Source organism: Oncorhynchus keta, unplaced genomic scaffold (genome assembly GCF_023373465.1).
Source record: "Oncorhynchus keta strain PuntledgeMale-10-30-2019 unplaced genomic scaffold, Oket_V2 Un_contig_1612_pilon_pilon, whole genome shotgun sequence".
NCBI lineage: Eukaryota > Metazoa > Chordata > Actinopteri > Salmoniformes > Salmonidae > Oncorhynchus > Oncorhynchus keta.
In genome coordinates, this window is record NW_026279723.1 from 30869 (window position 1) to 53997 (window position 23129).

The window sequence follows — 23129 nt, forward strand, 5'->3', positions numbered from 1 at the left end:
ATGATTTAGAGCTTGTTTTTGGAAAAGTGTTTATTTCTGTATTTCAATGGGGCAACCTTGCTAAAAACTGTCCACATTGTTCATATCATCCTGAGTAAAACAGTACAGCAAAAAGAAAAATACATCCAGAGTGCATCAAACATGATTTAGAGCTTGTTTTTGGAAAAGTGTTTATTTCTGTATTTCAATGGGGCAACCTTGCTAAAAACTGTCCACAGTGTTCATATCATCCTGAGTAAAACAGTAGAGCAAAAGAAAAATACATCCAGAGTGCATCAAACATGATTTAGAGCTTGTTTTTGGAAAAGTGTTTATTTCTGTATTTCAATGGGGCAACCTTGCTAAAAACTGTCCACAGTGTTCATATCATCCTGAGTAAAACAGTACAGCAAAAAGAAAAATACATCCAGAGTGCATCAAACATGATTTAGAGCTTGTTTTTGGAAAAGTGTTTATTTCTGTATTTCAATGGGGCAACCTTGCTAAAAACTGTACAGCAAAAAGAAAAATACATCCAGAGTGCATCAAACATGATTTAGAGCTTGTTTTTGGAAAAGTGTTTATTTCTGTATTTCAATGGGGCAACCTTGCTAAAAACTGTCCACATTGTTCATATCATCCTGAGTAAAACAGTACAGCAAAAAGAAAAATACATCCAGAGTGCATCAAACATGATTTAGAGCTTGTTTTTGGAAAAGTGTTTATTTCTGTATTTCAATGGGGCAACCTTGCTAAAAACTGTCCACATTGTTCATATCATCCTGAGTAAAACAGTACAGCAAAAAGAAAAATACATCCAGAGTGCATCAAACATGATTTAGAGCTTGTTTTTGGAAAAGTGTTTATTTCTGTATTTCAATGGGGCAACCTTGCTAAAAACTGTCCACAGTGTTCATATCATCCTGAGTAAAACAGTACAGCAAAAAGAAAAATACATCCAGAGTGCATCAAACATGATTTAGAGCTTGTTTTTGGAAAAGTGTTTATTTCTGTATTTCAATGGGGCAACCTTGCTAAAAACTGTCCACATTGTTCATATCATCCTGAGTAAAACAGTACAGCAAAAAGAAAAATACATCCAGAGTGCATCAAACATGATTTAGAGCTTGTTTTTGGAAAAGTGTTTATTTCTGTATTTCAATGGGGCAACCTTGCTAAAAACTGTCCACAGTGTTCATATCATCCTGAGTAAAACAGTAGAGCAAAAATCCAGAGTGCATCAAACATGATTTAGAGCTTGTTTTTGGAAAAGTGTTTATTTCTGTATTTCAATGGGGCAACCTTGCTAAAAACAGTACAGCAAAAAGAAAAATACATCCAGAGTGCATCAAACATGATTTAGAGCTTGTTTTTGGAAAAGTGTTTATTTCTGTATTTCAATGGGGCAACCTTGCTAAAAACTGTCCACAGTGTTCATATCATCCTGAGTAAAACAGTACAGCAAAAAGAAAAATACATCCAGAGTGCATCAAACATGATTTAGAGCTTGTTTTTGGAAAAGTGTTTATTTCTGTATTTCAATGGGGCAACCTTGCTAAAAACTGTCCACAGTGTACATATCATCCTGAGTAAAACAGTAGAGCAAAAAGAAAAATACATCCAGAGTGCATCAAACATGATTTAGAGCTAGTTTTTGGAAAAGTGTTTATTTCTGTATTTCAATGGGGCAACCTTGCTAAAAACTGTACAGCAAAAAGAAAATACATCCAGAGTGCATCAAACATGATTTAGAGCTTGTTTTTGGAAAAGTGTTTATTTCTGTATTTCAATGGGGCAACCTTGCTAAAAACTGTCCACAGTGTTCATATCATCCTGAGTAAAACAGTACAGCAAAAAGAAAAATACATCCAGAGTGCATCAAACATGATTTAGAGCTTGTTTTTGGAAAAGTGTTTATTTCTGTATTTCAATGGGGCAACCTTGCTAAAAACTGTCCACAGTGGGCATATCATCCTGAGTAAAACAGTACAGCAAAAAGAAAAATACATCCAGAGTGCATCAAACATGATTTAGAGCTTGTTTTTGGAAAAGTGTTTATTTCTGTATTTCAATGGGGCAACCTTGCTAAAAACTGTCCACATTGTTCATATCATCCTGAGTAAAACAGTACAGCAAAAAGAAAAATACATCCAGAGTGCATCAAACATGATTTAGAGCTTGTTTTTGGAAAAGTGTTTATTTCTGTATTTCAATGGGGCAACCTTGCTAAAAACTGTACAGCAAAAAGAAAAATACATCCAGAGTGCATCAAACATGATTTAGAGCTTGTTTTTGGAAAAGTGTTTATTTCTGTATTTCAATGGGGCAACCTTGCTAAAAACTGTACAGCAAAAAGAAAAATACATCCAGAGTGCATCAAACATGATTTAGAGCTTGTTTTTGGAAAAGTGTTTATTTCTGTATTTCAATGGGGCAACCTTGCTAAAAACTGTCCACAGTGTTCATATCATCCTGAGTAAAACAGTACAGCAAAAAGAAAAATACATCCAGAGTGCATCAAACATGATTTAGAGCTTGTTTTTGGAAAAGTGTTTATTTCTGTATTTCAATGGGGCAACCTTGCTAAAAACTGTCCACAGTGGGCATATCATCCTGAGTAAAACAGTACAGCAAAAAGAAAAATACATCCAGAGTGCATCAAACATGATTTAGAGCTTGTTTTTGGAAAAGTGTTTATTTCTGTATTTCAATGGGGCAACCTTGCTAAAAACTGTCCACAGTGGGCATATCATCCTGAGTAAAACAGTACAGCAAAAAGAAAAATACATCCAGAGTGCATCAAACATGATTTAGAGCTTGTTTTTGGAAAAGTGTTTATTTCTGTATTTCAATGGGGCAACCTTGCTAAAAACTGTACAGCAAAAAGAAAAATACATCCAGAGTGCATCAAACATGATTTAGAGCTTGTTTTTGGAAAAGTGTTTATTTCTGTATTTCAATGGGGCAACCTTGCTAAAAACTGTACAGCAAAAAGAAAAATACATCCAGAGTGCATCAAACATGATTTAGAGCTTGTTTTTGGAAAAGTGTTTATTTCTGTATTTCAATGGGGCAACCTTGCTAAAAACTGTCCACATTGTTCATATCATCCTGAGTAAAACAGTACAGCAAAAAGAAAAATACATCCAGAGTGCATCAAACATGATTTAGAGCTTGTTTTTGGAAAAGTGTTTATTTCTGTATTTCAATGGGGCAACCTTGCTAAAAACTGTCCACAGTGGCATATCATCCTGAGTAAAACAGTACAGCAAAAAGAAAAATACATCCAGAGTGCATCAAACATGATTTAGAGCTTGTTTTTGGAAAAGTGTTTATTTCTGTATTTCAATGGGGCAACCTTGCTAAAAACTGTCCACATTGTTCATATCATCCTGAGTAAAACAGTACAGCAAAAGAAAAATACATCCAGAGTGCATCAAACATGATTTAGAGCTTGTTTTTGGAAAAGTGTTTATTTCTGTATTTCAATGGGGCAACCTTGCTAAAAACTGTCCACAGTGGGCATATCATCCTGAGTAAAACAGTAGAGCAAAAAGAAAAATACATCCAGAGTGCATCAAACATGATTTAGAGCTTGTTTTTGGAAAAGTGTTTATTTCTGTATTTCAATGGGGCAACCTTGCTAAAAACTGTCCACAGTGGGCATATCATCCTGAGTAAAACAGTACAGCAAAAAGAAAAATACATCCAGAGTGCATCAAACATGATTTAGAGCTTGTTTTTGGAAAAGTGTTTATTTCTGTATTTCAATGGGGCAACCTTGCTAAAAACTGTCCACAGTGTTCATATCATCCTGAGTAAAACAGTAGAGCAAAAAGAAAAATACATCCAGAGTGCATCAAACATGATTTAGAGCTTGTTTTTGGAAAAGTGTTTATTTCTGTATTTCAATGGTGCAACCTTGCTAAAAACTGTCCACAGTGTTCATATCATCCTGAGTAAAACAGTACAGCAAAAGAAAAATACATCCAGAGTGCATCAAACATGATTTAGAGCTTGTTTTTGGAAAAGTGTTTATTTCTGTATTTCAATGGGGCAACCTTGCTAAAAACTGTACAGCAAAAGAAAAATACATCCAGAGTGCATCAAACATGATTTAGAGCTTGTTTTTGGAAAAAATTTCTGTATTTCAATGGGGCAACCTTGCTAAAAACTGTACAGCAAAAAAAAATACATCCAGAGTGCATCAAACATGATTTAGAGCTTGTTTTTGGAAAAGTGTTTATTTCTGTATTTCAATGGGGCAACCTTGCTAAAAACTGTCCACATTGTTCATATCATCCTGAGTAAAACAGTACAGCAAAAAGAAAAATACATCCAGAGTGCATCAAACATGATTTAGAGCTTGTTTTTGGAAAAGTGTTTATTTCTGTATTTCAATGGTGCAACCTTGCTAAAAACTGTCCACAGTGGGCATATCATCCTGAGTAAAACAGTACAGCAAAAAGAAAAATACATCCAGAGTGCATCAAACATGATTTAGAGCTTGTTTTTGGAAAAGTGTTTATTTCTGTATTTCAATGGGGCAACCTTGCTAAAAACTGTCCACATTGTTCATATCATCCTGAGTAAAACAGTACAGCAAAAAGAAAAATACATCCAGAGTGCATCAAACATGATTTAGAGCTTGTTTTTGGAAAAGTGTTTATTTCTGTATTTCAATGGTGCTACCTTGCTAAAAAACTGTCCACAGTGGGCATATCATCCTGAGTAAAACAGTAGAGCAAAAAGAAAAATACATCCAGAGTGCATCAAACATGATTTAGAGCTTGTTTTTGGAAAAGTGTTTATTTCTGTATTTCAATGGTGCAACCTTGCTAAAAACTGTCCACAGTGGGCATATCATCCTGAGTAAAACAGTACAGCAAAAAGAAAAATACATCCAGAGTGCATCAAACATGATTTAGAGCTTGTTTTTGGAAAAGTGTTTATTTCTGTATTTCAATGGGACAACCTTGCTAAAAACTGTACAGCAAAAAGAAAAATACATCCAGAGTGCATCAAACATGATTTAGAGCTTGTTTTTGGAAAAGTGTTTATTTCTGTATTTCAATGGGGCAACCTTGCTAAAAACTGTCCACAATATCATCCTGAGTAAAAAAGTACAGCAAAAAGAAAAATACATCCAGAGTGCATCAAACATGATTTAGAGCTTGTTTTTGGAAAAGTGTTTATTTCTGTATTTCAATGGTGCAACCTTGCTAAAAACTGTCCACATTGGGCATATCATCCTGAGTAAAACAGTACAGCAAAAAGAAAAATACATCCAGAGTGCATCAAACATGATTTAGAGCTTGTTTTTGGAAAAGTGTTTATTTCTGTATTTCAATGGGGCAACCTTGCTAAAAACTGTACAGCAAAAAGAAAAATACATCCAGAGTGCATCAAACATGATTTAGAGCTTGTTTTTGGAAAAGTGTTTATTTCTGTATTTCAATGGGGCAACCTTGCTAAAAACTGTCCACATTGTTCATATCATCCTGAGTAAAACAGTACAGCAAAAATAAAAATACATCCAGAGTGCATCAAACATGATTTAGAGCTTGTTTTTGGAAAAGTGTTTATTTCTGTATTTCAATGGGGCAACCTTGCTAAAAACTGTCCACATTGTTCATATCATCCTGAGTAAAACAGTACAGCAAAAAGAAAAATACATCCAGAGTGCATCAAACATGATTTAGAGCTTGTTTTTGGAAAAGTGTTTATTTCTGTATTTCAATGGGGCAACCTTGCTAAAAACTGTCCACATTGTTCATATCATCCTGAGTCAAAAAGTACAGCAAAAAGAAAAATACATCCAGAGTGCATCAAACATGATTTAGAGCTTGTTTTAGGAAAAGTGTTTATTTCTGTATTTCAATGGTGCAACCTTGCTAAAAACTGTCCACAGTGGGCATATCATCCTGAGTAAAACAGTAGAGCAAAAAGAAAAATACATCCAGAGTGCATCAAACATGATTTAGAGCTTGTTTTTGGGAAAGTGTTTATTTCTGTATCTCAATGGTGCAACCTTGCTAAAAACTGTCCACAGTGTTCATATCATCCTGAGTAAAGCAGTACAGCAAAAAAGAAAAATACATCCAGAGTGCATCAAACATGATTTAGAGCTTGTTTTTGGAAAAGTGTTTATTTCTGTATTTCAATGGTGCAACCTTGCTAAAAACTGTCCACAGTGGGCATATCATCCTGAGTAAAACAGTACAGCAAAAAGAAAAATACATCCAGAGTGCATCAAACATGATTTAGAGCTTGTTTTTGGAAAAGTGTTTATTTCTGTATTTCAATGGGGCAACCTTGCTAAAAACTGTCCACATTGTTCATATCATCCTGAGTAAAACAGTACAGCAAAAAGAAAAATACATCCAGAGTGCATCAAACATGATTTAGAGCTTGTTTTTGGAAAAGTGTTTATTTCTGTATTTCAATGGGGCAACCTTGCTAAAAACTGTCCACAGTGGGCATATCATCCTGAGTAAAACAGTAGAGCAAAAGAAAAATACATCCAGAGTGCATCAAACATGATTTAGAGCTTGTTTTTGGAAAAGTGTTTATTTCTGTATTTCAATGGGGCAACCTTCTAAAAAAACAGCAAAATAAAAATACATCCAGAGTGCATCAAACATGATTGAGAGCTTGTTTTTGGGAAAGTGTTTATTTCTGTATCTCAATGGTGCAACCTTGCTAAAAACTATCCACAGTGTTCATATCATCCTGAGTAAAGCAGTACAGCAAAAAAGAAAAATACATCCAGAGTGCATCAAACATGATTTAGAGCTTGTTTTTGGAAAAGTGTTTATTTCTGTATTTCAATGGTGCAACCTTGCTAAAAACTGTCCACAGTGGGCATATCATCCTGAGTAAAACAGTACAGCAAAAAGAAAAATACATCCAGAGTGCATCAAACATGATTTAGAGCTTGTTTTTGGAAAAGTGTTTATTTCTGTATTTCAATGGGACAACCTTGCTAAAAACTGTACAGCAAAAAGAAAAATACATCCAGAGTGCATCAAACATGATTTAGAGCTTGTTTTTGGAAAAGTGTTTATTTCTGTATTTCAATGGGGCAACCTTGCTAAAAACTGTCCACATTGTTCATATCATCCTGAGTAAAACAGTACAGCAAAAAGAAAAATACATCCAGAGTGCATCAAACATGATTTAGAGCTTGTTTTTGGAAAAGTGTTTATTTCTGTATTTCAATGGGGCAACCTTGCTAAAAACTGTCCACATTGTTCATATCATCCTGAGTAAAACAGTACAGCAAAAAGAAAAATACATCCAGAGTGCATCAAACATGATTTAGAGCTTGTTTTTGGAAAAGTGTTTATTTCTGTATTTCAATGGTGCAACCTTGCTAAAAACTGTCCACAGTCATATCATCCTGAGTAAAACAGTACAGCAAAAAGAAAAATACATCCAGAGTGCATCAAACATGATTTAGAGCTTGTTTTAGGAAAAGTGTTCATTTCTGTATTTCAATGGGGCACCTTGCAAAAAGTGTACAGAAAAAAAAATACATCCAGAGTGCATCAAACATGATTTAGAGCTTGTTTATGGAAAAGTGTTTATTTCTGTATTTCAATGGTGCAACCTTGCTAAAAACTGTCCACAGTGGGCATATCATCCTGAGTAAAACAGTACAGCAAAAAGAAAAATACATCCAGAGTGCATTAAACATGATTTAGAGCTTGTTTTTGGAAAAGTGTTTATTTCTGTATTTCAATGGGGCAACCTTGCTAAAAACTGTCCACATTGTTCATATCATCCTGAGTAAAACAGTACAGCAAAAAGAAAAATACATCCAGAGTGCATCAAACATGATTTAGAGCTTGTTTTTGGAAAAGTGTTTATTTCTGTATTTCAATGGGGCAACCTTGCTAAAAACTGTCCACATTGTTCATATCATCCTGAGTAAAACAGTACAGCACAAAGAAAAATACATCCAGAGTGCATCAAACATGATTTAGAGCTTGTTTTTGGAAAAGTGTTTATTTCTGTATTTCAATGGGGCAACCTTGCTAAAAACTTTACAGCAAAAAGAAAAATACATCCAGAGTGCATCAAACATGATTTAGAGCTTGTTTTTGGAAAAGTGTTTATTTCTGTATTTCAATGGTGCAACCTTGCTAAAAACTGTCCACAGTGGGCATATCATCCTGAGTAAAACAGTACAGCAAAAATAAAAAAAATACATCCAGAGTGCATCAAACATGATTTAGAGCTTGTTTTTGGAAAAGTGTTTATTTCTGCATTTCAATGGGGCAACCTTGCTAAAAACTGTCCACATTGTTCATATCATCCTGAGTAAAACAGTACAGCATAACGAAAAATACATCCAGTGTGCATCAAACATGATTTAGAGCTTGTTTTTGGAAAAGTGTTTATTTCTGTATTTCAATGGTGCAACCTTGCTAAAAACTGTCCACAGTGGGCATATCATCCTGAGTAAAACAGTACAGCAAAAAGAAAAATACATCCAGAGTGCATCAAACATGATTTAGAGCTTGTTTTTGGAAAAGTGTTTATTTCTGTATTTCAATGGGGCAACCTTGCTAAAAACTGTCCACATTGTTCATATCATCCTGAGTAAAAAGTACAGCAAAAGAAAAATACATCCAGAGTGCATCAAACATGATTTAGAGCTTGTTTTTGGAAAAGTGTTTATTTCTGTATTTCAATGGTGCAACCTTGCTAAAAACTGTCCACAGTGGGCATATCATCCTGAGTAAAACAGTACAGCAAAAAGAAAAATACATCCAGAGTGCATCAAACATGATTTAGAGCTTGTTTTAGGAAAAGTGTTCATTTCTGTATTTCAATGGGGCGACCTTGCTATAAAGTGTACAGAAAAAGCAAAATACATCCAGAGTGCATCAAACATGATTTAGAGCTTGTTTTTGGAAAAGTGTTTATTTCTGTATTTCAATGGTGCAACCTTGCTAAAAACTGTCCACAGTGGGCATATCATCCTGAGTAAAACAGTACAGCAAAAAGAAAAATACATCCAGAGTGCATCAAACATGATTTAGAGCTTGTTTTTGGAAAAGTGTTTATTTCTGTATTTCAATGGGGCAACCTTGCTAAAAACTGTCCACATTGTTCATATCATCCTGAGTAAAACAGTACAGCAAAAAGAAAAATACATCCAGAGTGCATCAAACATGATTTAGAGCTTGTTTTTGGAAAAGTGTTTATTTCTGTATTTCAATGGTGCAACCTTGCTAAAAACTGTCCACAGTGGGCATATCATCCTGAGTAAAACAGTACAGCAAAAAGAAAAATACATCCAGAGTGCATTAAACATGATTTAGAGCTTGTTTTTGGAAAAGTGTTTATTTCTGTATTTCAATGGGGCAACCTTGCTAAAAACTGTCCACATTGTTCATATCATCCTGAGTAAAAAAGTACAGCAAAAAGAAAAATACATCCAGAGTGCATCAAACATGATTTAGAGCTTGTTTTTGGAAAAGTGTTTATTTCTGTATTTCAATGGTGCAACCTTGCTAAAAACTGTCCACAGTGGGCATATCATCCTGAGTAAAACAGTACAGCAAAAAGAAAAATACATCCAGAGTGCATCAAACATGATTTAGAGCTTGTTTTAGGAAAAGTGTTCATTTCTGTATTTCAATGGGGCGACCTTGCTATAAAGTGTACAGAAAAAGCAAAATACATCCAGAGTGCATCAAACATGATTTAGAGCTTGTTTTTGGAAAAGTGTTTATTTCTGTATTTCAATGGTGCTACCTTGCTAAAAAACTGTCCACAGTGGGCATATCATCCTGAGTAAAACAGTAGAGCAAAAAGAAAAATACATCCAGAGTGCATCAAACATGATTTAGAGCTTGTTTTTGGAAAAGTGTTTATTTCTGTATTTCAATGGTGCAACCTTGCTAAAAACTGTCCACAGTGGGCATATCATCCTGAGTAAAACAGTACAGCAAAAAGAAAAATACATCCAGAGTGCATCAAACATGATTTAGAGCTTGTTTTTGGAAAAGTGTTTATTTCTGTATTTCAATGGTGCAACCTTGCTAAAAACTGTCCACAGTGGGCATATCATCCTGAGTAAAACAGTACAGCAAAAAGAAAAATACATCCAGAGTGCATCAAACATGATTTAGAGCTTGTTTTTGGAAAAGTGTTTATTTCTGTATTTCAATGGGGCAACCTTGCTAAAAACTGTCCACATTGTTCATATCATCCTGAGTAAAACAGTACAGCAAAAGAAAAATACATCCAGAGTGCATCAAACATGATTTAGAGCTTGTTTTTGGAAAAGTGTTTATTTCTGTATTTCAATGGTGCAACCTTGCTAAAAACTGTCCACAGTGGGCATATCATCCTGAGTAAAACAGTACAGCAAAAAGAAAAATACATCCAGAGTGCATCAAACATGATTTAGAGCTTGTTTTTGGAAAAGTGTTTATTTCTGTATTTCAATGGGGCAACCTTGCTAAAAACTGTCCACATTGTTCATATCATCCTGAGTAAAAAAGTACAGCAAAAAGAAAAATACACCCAGAGTGCATCAAACATGATTTAGAGCTTGTTTTTGGAAAAGTGTTTATTTCTGTATTTCAATGGTGCAACCTTGCTAAAAACTGTCCACAGTGGGCATATCATCCTGAGTAAAACAGTACAGCAAAAAGAAAAATACATCCAGAGTGCATCAAACATGATTTAGAGCTTGTTTTTGGAAAAGTGTTTATTTCTGTATTTCAATGGGGCAACCTTGCTAAAAACTTTACAGCAAAAAGAAAAATACATCCAGAGTGCATCAAACATGATTTAGAGCTCGTTTTTGGAAAAGTTTTTATTTCTGTATTTCAATGGGGCAACCTTGCTAAAAACTGTCCACAGAGGGCATATCATCCTGAGTAAAACAGTACAGCAAAAAGAAAAATACATCCAGAGTGCATCAAACATGATTTAGAGCTTGTTTTTGAAAAAGTGTTTATTCCTGTATTTCAATGGGGGCAACCTTGCTAAAAACTGTCCACAGTGGGCATATCATCCTGAGTAAAACAGTACAACAAAAATAAAAATACATCCAGAGTGCATCAAACATGATTTAGAGCTTGTTTTTGGAAAAGTGTTTATTTCTGTATTTCAATGGTGCAACCTTGCTAAAAACTGTCCACAGTGGGCATATCATCCTGAGTAAAACAGTACAGCAAAAAGAAAAATACATCCAGAGTGCATCAAACATGATTTAGAGCTTGTTTTTGGAAAAGTGTTTATTTCTGTATTTCAATGGTGCAACCTTGCTAAAAACTGTCCACAGTGGGCATATCATCCTGAGTAAAACAGTACAGCAAAAAGAAAAATACATCCAGAGTGCATCAAACATGATTTAGAGCTTGTTTTTGGAAAAGTGTTTATTTCTGTATTTCAATGGGGCAACCTTGCTAAAAACTGTACAGCAAAAAGAAAAATACATCCAGAGTGCATCAAACATGATTTAGAGCTTGTTTTTGGAAAAGTGTTTATTTCTGTATTTCAATGGGGCAACCTTGCTAAAAACTGTCCACATTGTTCATATCATCCTGAGTAAAAGAAGTACAGCAAAAAGAAAAATACATCCAGAGTGCATCAAACATGATTTAGAGCTTGTTTTTTGGAAAATTGTTTATTTCTGTATTTCAATGGGGCAACCTTGCTAAAAACTGTACAGCAAAAAGAAAAATACATCCAGAGTGCATCAAACATGATTTAGAGCTTGTTTTTGGAAAAGTGTTTATTTCTGTATTTCAATGGTGCAACCTTGCTAAAAACTGTCCACAGTGGGCATATCATCCTGAGTAAAACAGTACAGCAAAAAGAAAAATACATCCAGAGTGCATTAAACATGATTTAGAGCTTGTTTTTGGAAAAGTGTTTATTTCTGTATTTCAATGGGGCAACCTTGCTAAAAACTGTCCACAGTGGGCATATCATCCTGAGTAAAACAGTACAGCAAAAAGAAAAATACATCCAGAGTGCATCAAACATGATTTAGAGCTTGTTTTTGGAAAAGTGTTTATTTCTGTATTTCAATGGGGCAACCTTGCTAAAAACTGTCCACAGTGGGCATATCATCCTGAGTAAAACAGTACAGCAAAAAGAAAAATACATCCAGAGTGCATCAAACATGATTTAGAGCTTGTTTTGGAAAAGTGTTTATTTCTGTATTTCAATGGGGCGACCTTGCTATAAAGTGTACAGGAAAAAGCAAAATACATCCAGAGTGCATCAAACATGATTTAGAGCTTGTTTTTGGAAAAGTGTTTATTTCTGTATTTCAATGGTGCAACCTTGCTAAAAACTGTCCACATTGTTCATATCATCCTGAGTAAAACAGTACAGCAAAAAGAAAAATACATCCAGAGTGCATCAAACATGATTTAGAGCTTGTTTTAGGAAAAGTGTTCATTTCTGTATTTCAATGGGGCAACCTTGCTAAAAACTGTACAGCAAAAAGAAAAATACATCCAGAGTGCATCAAACATGATTTAGAGCTTGTTTTTGGAAAAGTGTTTATTTCTGTATTTCAATGGGGCAACCTTGCTAAAAACTGTCCACATTGTTCATATCATCCTGAGTAAAAAAGTACAGCAAAAAGAAAAATACACCCAGAGTGCATCAAACATGATTTAGAGCTTGTTTTTGGAAAAGTGTTTATTTCTGTATTTCAATGGTGCAACCTTGCTAAAAACTGTCCACAGTGGGCATATCATCCTGAGTAAAACAGTACAGCAAAAATAAAAATACATCCAGAGTGCATCAAACATGATTTAGAGCTTGTTTTTGGAAAAGTGTTTATTTCTGTATTTCAATGGGGCAACCTTGCTAAAAACTGTACAGCAAAAAGAAAAATACATCCAGAGTGCATCAAACATGATTTAGAGCTTGTTTTTGGAAAAGTGTTTATTTCTGTATTTCAATGGTGCAACCTTGCTAAAAACTGTCCACAGTGGGCATATCATCCTGAGTAAAACAGTACAGCAAAAAGAAAAATACATCCAGAGTGCATCAAACATGATTTAGAGCTTGTTTTTGGAAAAGTGTTTATTTCTGTATTTCAATGGGGCAACCTTGCTAAAAACTGTCCACATTGTTCATATCATCCTGAGTAAAACAGTACAGCAAAAAGAAAAATACATCCAGAGTGCATCAAACATGATTTAGAGCTTGTTTTTGGAAAAGTGTTTATTTCTGTATTTCAATGGTGCAACCTTGCTAAAAACTGTCCACAGTGGGCATATCATCCTGAGTAAAACAGTACAGCAAAAAGAAAAATACATCCAGAGTGCATCAAACATGATTTAGAGCTTGTTTTTGGAAAAGTGTTTATTTCTGTATTTCAATGGGGCAACCTTGCTAAAAACTGTCCACATTGTTCATATCATCCTGAGTAAAACAGTACAGCAAAAAGAAAAATACATCCAGAGTGCATCAAACATGATTTAGAGCTTGTTTTTGGAAAAGTGTTTATTTCTGTATTTCAATGGTGCAACCTTGCTAAAAACTGTCCACAGTGGGCATATCATCCTGAGTAAAACAGTAGAGCAAAAAGAAAAATACATCCAGAGTGCACCAAACATGATTTAGAGCTTGTTTTTGGAAAAGTGTTTATTTCTGTATTTCAATGGGGCAACCTTGCTAAAAACAGTACAGCAAAAAGAAAAATACATCCAGAGTGCATCAAACATGATTTAGAGCTTGTTTTTGGGAAAGTGTTTATTTCTGTATCTCAATGGTGCAACCTTGCTAAAAACTGTCCACAGTGTTCATATCATCCTGAGTAAAACAGTAGAGCAAAAAGAAAAATACATCCAGAGTGCGTCAAACATGATTTAGAGCTTGTTTTTGGAAAAGTGTTTATTTCTGTATTTCAATGGTGCAACCTTGCTAAAAACTGTCCACAGTGGGCATATCATCCTGAGTAAAACAGTACAGCAAAAAGAAAAAAATACATCCAGAGTGTATCAAACATGATTTAGAGCTTGTTTTTGGAAAAGTGTTTATTTCTGTATTTCAATGGGGCAACCTTGCTAAAAACTGTACAGCAAAAAGAAAAATACATCCAGAGTGCATCAAACATGATTTAGAGCTTGTTTTTGGAAAAGTGTTTATTTCTGTATTTCAATGGGGCAACCTTGCTAAAAACTGTCCACATTGTTCATATCATCCTGAGTAAAACAGTACAGCAAAAAGAAAAATACATCCAGAGTGCATCAAACATGATTTAGAGCTTGTTTTTGGAAAAGTGTTTATTTCTGTATTTCAATGGGGCAACCTTGCTAAAAACTGTCCACATTGTTCATATCATCCTGAGTAAAACAGTACAGCAAAAGAAAAATACATCCAGAGTGCATCAAACATGATTTAGAGCTTGTTTTTGGAAAAGTGTTTATTTCTGTATTTCAATGGTGCAACCTAGCTAAAAACTGTCCACAGAGGGCATATCATCCTGAGTAAAACAGTACAGCAAAAAGAAAAATACATCCAGAGTGCATCAAACATGATTTAGAGCTTGTTTTTGGAAAAGTGTTTATTTCTGTATTTCAATGGGGCAACCTTGCTAAAAACTGTACAGCAAAAAGAAAAATACATCCAGAGTGCATCAAACATGATTTAGAGCTTGTTTTTGGAAAAGTGTTTATTTCTGTATTTCAATGGTGCAACCTTGCTAAAAACTGTCCACAGTGTTCATATCATCCTGAGTAAAACAGTACAGCAAAAAGAAAAATACATCCAGAGTGCATCAAACATGATTTAGAGCTTGTTTTTGGAAAAGTGTTTATTTCTGTATTTCAATGGGGCAACCTTGCTAAAAACTGTCCACATTGTTCATATCATCCTGAGTAAAACAGTACAGCAAAAAGAAAAATACATCCAGAGTGCATCAAACATGATTTAGAGCTTGTTTTTGGAAAAGTGTTTATTTCTGTATTTCAATGGGGCAACCTTTCTAAAAACTGTCCACATTGTTCATATCATCCTGATTAAAACAGTACAGCAAAAAGAAAAATACATCCAGAGTGCATCAAACATGATTTAGAGCTTGTTTTTGGAAAAGTGTTTATTTCTGTATTTCAATGGGGCAACCTTGCTAAAAACTGTCCACAGTGGGCATATCATCCTGAGTAAAACAGTACAGCAAAAAGAAAAATACATCCAGAGTGCATCAAACATGATTTAGAGCTTGTTTTTGGAAAAGTGTTTATTTCTGTATTTCAATGGGGCAACCTTGCTAAAAACTGTCCACATTGTTCATATCATCCTGAGTAAAACAGTACAGCAAAAAGAAAAATACATCCAGAGTGCATCAAACATGATTTAGAGCTTGTTTTTGGAAAAGTGTTTATTTCTGTATTTCAAATGGGGCAACCTTGCTAAAAACTGTCCACATTCTTCATATCATCCTGAGTAAAACAGTACAGCAAAAAGAAAAATACATCCAGAGTGCATCAAACATGATTTAGAGCTAGTTTTTGGAAAAGTGTTTATTTCTGTATTTCAATGGGGCAACCTTGCTAAAAACAGTACAGCAAAAAGAAAAATACATCCAGAGTGCATCAAACATGATTTAGAGCTTGTTTTTGGAAAAGTGTTTATTTCTGTATTTCAATGGTGCAACCTTGCTAAAAACTGTCCACAGTGGGCATATCATCCTGAGTAAAACAGTACAGCAAAAAGAAAAATACATCCAGAGTGCATCAAACATGATTTAGAGCTTGTTTTTGGAAAAGTGTTTATTTCTGTATTTCAATGGTGCAACCTTGCTAAAAACTGTCCACAGTGGGCATATCATCCTGAGTAAAACAGTACAGCAAAAAGAAAAATACATCCAGAGTGCATCAAACATGATTTAGAGCTTGTTTTTGGAAAAGTGTTTATTTCTGTATTTCAATCGGGGCAACCTTGCTAAAAACTGTCCACAGTGTTCATATCATCCTGAGTAAAACAGTACAGCAAAAGAAAAATACATCCAGAGTGCATCAAACATGATTTAGAGCTTGTTTTTGGAAAAGTGTTTATTTCTGTATTTCAATGGGGCAACCTTGCTAAAAACTGTCCACATTGTTCATATCATCCTGAGTAAAACAGTACAGCAAAAAGAAAAATACATCCAGAGTGCATCAAACATGATTTAGAGCTTGTTTTTGGAAAAGTGTTTATTTCTGTATTTCAATGGTGCAACCTTGCTAAAAACTGTCCACAGTGTTCATATCATCCTGAGTAAAACAGTACAGCAAAAGAAAAATACATCCAGAGTGCATCAAACATGATTTAGAGCTTGTTTTTGGAAAAGTGTTTATTTCTGTATTTCAATGGGGCAACCTTGCTAAAAACAGTACAGCAAAAGAAAAATACATCCAGAGTGCATCAAACATGATTTAGAGCTTGTTTTTGGAAAAGTGTTTATTTCTGTATTTCAATGGTGCAACCTTGCTAAAAACTGTCCACAGTGTTCATATCATCCTGAGTAAAACAGTACAGCAAAAAGAAAAATACATCCAGAGTGCATCAAACATGATTTAGAGCTTGTTTTTGGAAAAGTGTTTATTTCTGTATTTCAATGGGGCAACCTTGCTAAAAACTGTCCACAGTGGGCATATCATCCTGAGTAAAACAGTACAGCAAAAAGAAAAAAATACATCCAGAGTGCATCAAACATGATTTAGAGCTTGTTTTTGGAAAAGTGTTTATTTCTGTATTTCAATGGGGCAACCTTGCTAAAAACTGTCCACAGTGGGCATATCATCCTGAGTAAAACAGTACAGCAAAAAGAAAAATACATCCAGAGTGCATCAAACATGATTTAGAGCTTGTTTTTGGAAAAGTGTTTATTTCTGTATTTCAATGGGGCAACCTTGCTAAAAACTGTCCACATTGTTCATATCATCCTGAGTAAAACAGTACAGCAAAAAGAAAAATACATCCAGAGTGCATCAAACATGATTTAGAGCTTGTTTTTGGAAAAGTGTTTATTTCTGTATTTCAATGGTGCAACCTTGCTAAAAACTGTCCACAGTGGGCATATCATCCTGAGTAAAACAGTACAGCAAAAAGAAAAATACATCCAGAGTGCATCAAACATGATTTAGAGCTTGTTTTTGGAAAAGTGTTTATTTCTGTATTTCAATGGGGCAACCTTGCTAAAAACTGTACAGTAAAAAAAGAAAAATACATCCAGAGTGCATCAAACATGATTTAGAGCTTGTTTTTGGGAAAGTGTTTATTTCTGTATCTCAATGGTGCAACCTTGCTAAAAACTGTCCACAGTGTTCATATCATCCTGAGTAAAGCAATACAGCAAAAAATAAAAATACATCCAGAGTGCATCAAACATGATTTAGAGCTTGTTTTTGGAAAAGTGTTTATTTCTGTATTTCAATGGTGCAACCTTGCTAAAAACTGTCCACAGTGGGCATATCATCCTGAGTAAAACAGTACAGCAAAAAGAAAAATACATCCAGAGTGCATTAAACATGATTTAGAGCTTGTTTTTGGAAAAGTGTTTATTTCTGTATTTCAATGGGGCAACCTTGCTAAAAACTGTACAGCAAAAGAAAAATACATCCAGAGTGCATCAAACATGATTTAGAGCTTGTTTTTGGAAAAGTGTTTATTTCTGTATTTCAATGGTGCAACCTTGCTAAAAACTGTCCACATTGTTCATATCATCCTGAGTAAAACAGTACAGCAAAAAGAAAAAATACATCCAGAGTGCATCAAACATGATTTAGAGCTTGTTTTTGGAAAAGTGTTTATTTCTGTATTTCAATGGGGCAACCTTGCTAAAAACTGTCCACATTGTTCATATCATCCTGAGTAAAACAGTACAGCAAAAAGAAAAATACATCCAGAGTGCATCAAACATGATTTAGAGCTTGTTTTTGGAAAAGTGTTTATTTCTGTATTTCAATGGTGCAACCTTGCTAAAAACTGTCCACAGTGTTCATATCATCCTGAGTAAAACAGTACAGCAAAAAGAAAAATACATCCAGAGTGCATCAAACATGATTTAGAGCTTGTTTTTGGAAAAGTGTTTATTTCTGTATTTCAATGGGGCAACCTTGCTAAAAACTGTACAGCAAAAAGAAAAATACATCAGAGTGCATCAAACATGATTTAGAGCTTGTTTTTGGAAAAGTGTTTATTTCTGTATCTCAATGGTGCAACCTTGCTAAAAACTATCCACAGTGTTCATATCATCCTGAGTAAAGCAGTACAGCAAAAAAGAAAAATACATCCAGAGTGCATCAAACATGATTTAGAGCTTGTTTTTGGAAAAGTGTTTATTTCTGTATTTCAATGGTGCAACCTTGCTAAAAACTGTCCACAGTGGGCATATCATCCTGAGTAAAACAGTACAGCAAAAAGAAAAATACATCCAGAGTGCATCAAACATGATTTAGAGCTTGTTTTTGGAAAAGTGTTTATTTCTGTATTTCAATGGGGCAACCTTGCTAAAAACTGTACAGCAAAAAGAAAAATACATCCAGAGTGCATCAAACATGATTTAGAGCTTGTTTTTGGAAAAGTGTTTATTTCTGCATTTCAATGGTGCAACCTTGCTAAAAACTGTCCACATTGTTCATATCATCCTGAGTAAAACAGTACAGCAAAAAGAAAAATACATCCAGAGTGCATCAAACATGATTTAGAGCTTGTTTTTGGAAAAGTGTTTATTTCTGTATTTCAATGGTGCTACCTTGCTAAAAAAACTGTCCACAGTGGGCATATCATCCTGAGTAAAACAGTACAGCAAAAGAAAAATACATCCAGAGTGCATCAAACATGATTTAGAGCTTGTTTTTGGAAAAGTGTTTATTTCTGTATTTCAATGGGGCAACCTTGCTAAAAACTGTCCACAGTGGGCATATCATCCTGAGTAAAACAGTACAGCAAAAGAAAAATACATCCAGAGTGCATCAAACATGATTTAGAGCTTGTTTTTGGAAAAGTGTTTATTTCTGTATTTCAATGGGGCAACCTTGCTAAAAACTGTCCACATTGTTCATATCATCCTGAGTAAAACAGTACAGCAAAAAGAAAAATACATCCAGAGTGCATCAAACATGATTTAGAGCTTGTTTTTGGAAAAGTGTTTATTTCTGTATTTCAATGGTGCAACCTTGCTAAAAACTGTCCACAGTGGGCATATCATCCTGAGTAAAACAGTACAGCAAAAAGAAAAATACATCCAGAGTGCACCAAACATGATTTAGAGCTTGTTTTTGGAAAAGTGTTTATTTCTGTATTTCAATGGGGCAACCTTGCTAAAAACAGTACAGCAAAAACAAAAATACATACAGAGTGCATCAAACATGATTGAGAGCTTGTTTTTGGGAAAGTGTTTATTTCTGTATCTCAATGGTGCAACCTTGCTAAAAACTATCCACAGTGTTCATATCATCCTGAGTAAAGCAGTACAGCAAAAAAGAAAAATACATCCAGAGTGCATCAAACATGATTTAGAGCTTGTTTTTGGAAAAGTGTTTATTTCTGTATTTCAATGGTGCAACCTTGCTAAAAACTGTCCACAGTGGGCATATCATCCTGAGTAAAACAGTACAGCAAAAAGAAAAATACATCCAGAGTGCATCAAACATGATTTAGAGCTTGTTTTTGGAAAAGTGTTTATTTCTGTATTTCAATGGGGCAACCTTGCTAAAAACTGTACAGCAAAAAGAAAAATACATCCAGAGTGCATCAAACATGATTTAGAGCTTGTTTTTGGAAAAGTGTTTATTTCTGTATTTCAATGGGGCAACCTTGCTAAAAACTGTCCACAGTTGTTCATATCATCCTGAGTAAAACAGTACAGCAAAAGAAAAATACATCCAGAGTGCATCAAACATGATTTAGAGCTTGTTTTTGGAAAAGTGTTTATTTCTGTATTTCAATGGGGCAACCTTGCTAAAAACTGTCCACATTGTTCATATCATCCTGAGTAAAACAGTACAGCAAAAAGAAAAATACATCCAGAGTGCATCAAACATGATTTAGAGCTTGTTTTTGGAAAAGTGTTTATTTCTGTATTTCAATGGTGCAACCTTGCTAAAAACTGTCCACAGTGGGCATATCATCCTGAGTAAAACAGTACAGCAAAAGAAAAATACATCCAGAGTGCATCAAACATGATTTAGAGCTTGTTTTTGGAAAAGTGTTTATTTCTGTATTTCAATGGGGCAACCTTGCTAAAAACTGTACAGCAAAAAGAAAAATACATCCAGAGTGCATCAAACATGATTTAGAGCTTGTTTTTGGAAAAGTGTTTATTTCTGTATTTCAATGGGGCAACCTTGCTAAAAACTGTCCACAGTGTTCATATCATCCTGAGTAAAGCAGTACAGCAAAAAGAAAAATACATCCAGAGTGCATCAAACATGATTTAGAGCTTGTTTTTGGAAAAGTGTTTATTTCTGTATTTCAATGGTGCAACCTTGCTAAAAACTGTCCACAGTGGGCATATCACCCTGAGTAAGACAGTAGAGCAAAAAGAAAAATACATCCAGAGTGCATCAAACATGATTTAGAGCTTGTTTTTGGAAAAGTGTTTATTTCTGTATTTCAATGGGGCAACCTTGCTAAAAACTGTACAGCAAAAGAAAAATACATCCAGAGTGCATCAAACATGATTTAGAGCTTGTTTTTGGAAAAGTGTTTATTTCTGTATTTCAATGGTGCAACCTTGCTAAAAACTGTCCACAGTGGGCATATCATCCTGAGTAAAACAGTACAGCAAAAGAAAAATACATCCAGAGTGCATCAAACATGATTTAGAGCTTGTTTTTGGAAAAGTGTTTATTTCTGTATTTCAATGGTGCAACCTTGCTAAAAACTGTCCACAGTGTTCATATCATCCTGAGTAAAACAGTACAGCAAAAGAAAAATACATCCAGAGTGCATCAAACATGATTTAGAGCTTGTTTTTGGAAAAGTGTTTATTTCTGTATTTCAAATGGGGCAACCTTGCTAAAAACTGTCCACATTGTTCATATCATCCTGAGTAAAACAGTACAGCAAAAAGAAAAATACATCCAGAGTGCATCAAACATGATTTAGAGCTTGTTTTTGGAAAAGTGTTTATTTCTGTATTTCAATGGTGCAACCTTGCTAAAAACTGTCCACAGTGTGCATATCATCCTGAGTAAAACAGTACAGCAAAAAGAAAAATACATCCAGAGTGCATCAAACATGATTTAGAGCTTGTTTTTGGAAAAGTGTTTATTTCTGTATTTCAATGGGGCAACCTTTCTAAAAACTGTCCACATTGTTCATATCATCCTGATTAAAACAGTACAGCAAAAAGAAAAATACATCCAGAGTGCATCAAACATGATTTAGAGCTTGTTTTTGGAAAAGTGTTTATTTCTGTATTTCAATGGTGCAACCTTGCTAAAAACTGTCCACAGTGGGCATATGATCCTGAGTAAAACAGTACAGCAAAAAGAAAAATACATCCAGAGTGCATTAAACATGATTTAGAGCTTGTTTTTGGAAAAGTGTTTATTTCTGTATTTCAATGGGGCAACCTTGCTAAAAACTGTCCACATTGTTCATATCATCCTGAGTAAAAAAGTACAGCAAAAAGAAAAATACATCCAGAGTGCATCAAACATGATTTAGAGCTTGTTTTAGGAAAAGTGTTTATTTCTGTATTTCAATGGTGCAACCTTGCTAAAAACTGTCCACAGTGGGCATATCATCCTGAGTAAAACAGTAGAGCAAAAAGAAAGATACATCCAGAGTGCACCAAACATGATTTAGAGCTTGTTTTTGGAAAAGTGTTTATTTCTGTATTTCAATGGGGCAACCTTGCTAAAAACAGTACAGCAAAAAGAAAAATACATCCAGAGTGCATCAAACATGATTTAGAGCTTGTTTTTGGGAAAGTGTTTATTTCTGTATCTCAATGGTGCAACCTTGCTAAAAACTGTCCACAGTGTTCATATCATCCTGAGTAAAGCAGTACAGCAAAAAAGAAAAATACATCCAGAGTGCATCAAACATGATTTAGAGCTTGTTTTTGGAAAAGTGTTTATTTCTGTATTTCAATGGTGCAACCTTGCTAAAAACTTTCCACAGTGGGCATATCATCCTGAGTAAAACAGTACAGCAAAAAGAAAAATACATCCAGAGTGCATTAAACATGATTTAGAGCTTGTTTTTGGAAAAGTGTTTATTTCTGTATTTCAATGGGGCAACCTTGCTAAAAACTGTCCACATTGTTCATATCATCCTGAGTAAAAAAGTACAGCAAAAAGAAAAATACATCCAGAGTGCATCAAACATGATTTAGAGCTTGTTTTAGGAAAAGTGTTTATTTCTGTATTTCAATGGTGCAACCTTGCTAAAAACTGTCCACAGTGGGCATATCATCCTGAGTAAAACAGTAGAGCAAAAAGAAAAATACATCCAGAGTGCACCAAACATGATTTAGAGCTTGTTTTTGGAAAAGTGTTTATTTCTGTATTTCAATGGGGCAACCTTGCTAAAAACTGTCCACAGAGGGCATATCATCCTGAGTAAAACAGTACAGCAAAAAGGAAAATACATCCAGAGTGCATCAAACATGATTTAGAGCTTGTTTTTGGAAAAGTGTTTATTTATGTATTTCAATGGTGCAACCTTGCTAAAAACTGTCCACAGTGGGCATATCATTCTGAGTAAAACAGTACAGCAAAAAGAAAAATACATCCAGAGTGCATCAAACATGATTTAGAGCTTGTTTTTGGAAAAGTGTTTATTGATGCACTCTGGATGTATTTTTCTTTTTGCTGTACTGTTTTACTCAGGATGATATGAACACTGTGGACAGTTTTTAGCAAGGTTGCCCCCATTGAAATACAGGAATAAACACTTTTCCAAAAACAAGCTCTAAATCATGTTTGATGCACTCTGGATGTATTTTTCTTTTTGCTGTACTGTTTTACTCAGGATGATATGCCCACTGTGGACAGTTTTTAGCAAGGTTGCACCATTGAAATACAGAAATAAACACTTTTCCAAAAACAAGCTCTAAATCATGTTTGATGCACTCTGGATGTATTTTTCTTTTTGCTGTACTGTTTTACTCAGGATGATATGAACAATGCGGACAGTTTTTAGCAAGGTTGCCCCATTGAAAT